Below are 2,862 nucleotides of genomic sequence, written 5' to 3' on the forward strand. Positions count from 1 at the left end.
ACAACGTACTAGGCCAAGTCCTTGAAGCCTTCTTCCCACCCGGGCTGGTAATAAAGGCGACTGGAGGGTATTGTTAGGATACTCTGTTGACATTGAGTTGATAATTTAACACACGTACTCATGGAACTATTGAAGAGAAACATAACACATGCGTATCATTTAGCGTACTTTAAGTACTCAACAGGTGGGTTTTTCTGAAGCTCTTCAAAACAACAGTACGCGGATCATGGTCGTACTGTAACGCTTTGAACGCTTCTTAGCTTGATCTAACACTAGCAACACAACACAGACACGCACACAGACAAGCTGACACGCACGCAGACACACATGCTCATGCACATACACACACACACACACATACACACACTCACTAACACACAGTCACACACACACACACACACACACAAACCACACACACACACACACACACACACACACACACACACACACACACACACTAAAAATACAAACAAACCATCTCAACACTGAAAACTAACAAAATCGAAATCTTCACAAACAATCTTAACAGCAACAATCCTTAAAACCTCAGCCAAGAACTCTGAAGACACATCCCTCCTGTCCAGTTCTCGCTCACAAGAAGATTTAAACCCAGTGCCCCATTACAAGCAGTCCGAAGCCGCAGGGCCCAAAGAGAGGTTAAAAGCTGTCAACAGTCACATGAAAGCCGCAAGGGGCACACAGATTGATCGATGTGTCTGCTTCGTCTTGATGTTAGGCCAGCAACAGTCACTGAGTCAGTGAGACACTGACTGACTGATCAGCTAATGTTGCATGTTGCGTGCATGGTCTTTTCGGTGTGTGTCGTCGTGCACTTGCTTGCTTTAGGGGATCTTCAGTGTGAATGCATCATGTATTTCAATGGTTATCCGTAGACATGGTTTTATTTGTTCAATGTTACCTTGTTAGTAGTTATCTGTAACAGTTTTTGTTCTCTTTTTTTATATTTCTGGTTGGTTCAACCCTCCCTCTCTCTCTCTCTCCCCTCTCTCTCTCTCTCTCTCTCTCTCTCTCTCTCTCTCTCTCTCTCTCTCTCTCTCTCTCTCTCTCTCTCTCTCTCTCTCTCTCTCTCTCTCTCTCTCTCCCCCGTCATTAAAAACATACACAATGGTGTGTTTTTCTAATACACTTGTAAACCCACGGTTGCATAGTGTTTTACATGGTTAAACTGCATTATGCTAACTTGATTTGTTCATGTAATATATATCACAGTACAAAAGCATCGACAAGTAACGGCGTTTACGACGTTAGAAAAAAGGGAATTGAGATTTCATTTTAATATCATAGCTGTCCGTGTTTTTTTCAGAAGTGCAAATAGCAATGCAAAGGTGACGTCATTGAAATCAAAGCTCTTCTGAAAAGAAAAGTTCGCACAGTACGTTCCAAATCCAAATCTCCACTGTCTTGCCTTAATATCTGACCCAGACATTCCTGGACAGCATACTGCAGTCTAACTGACAGCGGCCAGATGCATCCTGATCCTCTCAGTGCTATTTGTGGTCGTTTTGATGGGCATTCCCAGGTAAAGGCTGAACATAGCTGCATTTCTGAGTGACCATAGAGACATACCTGTGTCATTGCACTTTTGGTTTGTTCCCATACAGACGTTTGTCATTGCGCCATTGGTTCGTTACCACATGATATAGGTGTGTGTCATTGCCCTTTTGGTTTGTTCCTATATAGGTGTGTGTCATTGCCCTGTGGGTTTGTTCCTATATAGGTGTGTGTCATTGCCCTTTGGGTTTGTTCCTATATATGTGTGTGTCATTGTCGTTTTGATTTCTTCTGATATAGACCTGTGTATGTGTGTGTTTGTGTGTGTGTGTGTGTGTGTGTGTGTGTGTGTGTGTGTGTGTGTGTGTGTGTGTGTGTGTGTGCGTGCGTGCGTGCGTGTGTGTGTGTGTGTGTGTGCGTGTGTGTGTGTGTTTCATTGTCCGTTTGGTTTGTTCCCAAGACCTTTTTGGTTTGTTCCCAAGACCTTTTTGGTTTGTTCCCAAGACCTTTTTGGTTTGTTCCAATATAGGTGTGTGTCGTTGTCCGTTTGGTTTCTTTCTGGCGTGACTGGGTGGCCGAGTGGTAACGCACTTGCGCTCGGAAACGAGACTGAGGTTGCGAGTTCGACCATGGGTCAGGGCGTTAGCAATTTTCTCCCCCCTTTCCTAACCTAGGTGGTGGGTTCAAGTGCTAGTCTTTCGGATGAGACGAAAAACCGAGGTCCCTTCGTGTACACTACATTGGGGTGTGCACGTTAAAGATCCCACGATTGACAAAAGGGTCTTTCCTGGCAAAATTGTATAGGCATAGATAAAAATGTCCACCAAAATACCCGTGTGACTTGGAATAATAGGCCGTGAAAAGTAGGATATGCGCCGAAATGGCTGCGATCTGCTGGCCGATGTTAATGCGTGATATATTGTGTAAAAAAATTACATCTCACACGGCATAAATAAATCCCTGCGCCTTGAATATGTGCGCGATATAAATTGCATAAAAAATATTAAAAAAAGATTAAAAAAATAAAAAATTCCTGCGCTTAGAACTGTACCCACGGAATACGCGCGATATAAGCCTAATATTGATTGATTGATATTGAATATGGGTGTGTAGCATTGCCCTTTTGGTTCATTCCTGTATAAGTCAGTGTCTCCTTGTGCACATATAACTATAATTAAGACACGAAGACTGGCAGACACCCACTTTTGAAAAAAAGGGGGAAGGTGGGAGAGAAAAGAGAGAACACACAAGCAAATCAAGAACCAAAGAAAAGAACAAAGAAAAAAACAAGCCAAAAGCAAAGGAAACACAGGCACAAATTAAACAACGTAAACTAAATAAACAAGCTTC

General features: G+C 42.9%; 1 protein-coding gene across 3 annotated transcripts in view; it reads right to left on the bottom strand.

The window, feature by feature from the left end:
- Nucleotides 1-2,862, bottom strand: part of LOC138960230 (uncharacterized) — a 21,904-nt gene that overhangs the window by 18,335 nt on the left and 707 nt on the right. The window lies entirely within an intron of this gene.

Source organism: Littorina saxatilis, linkage group LG2 (assembly GCF_037325665.1).
Source record: "Littorina saxatilis isolate snail1 linkage group LG2, US_GU_Lsax_2.0, whole genome shotgun sequence".
Classification (NCBI taxonomy): Eukaryota; Metazoa; Mollusca; class Gastropoda; order Littorinimorpha; family Littorinidae; genus Littorina; species Littorina saxatilis.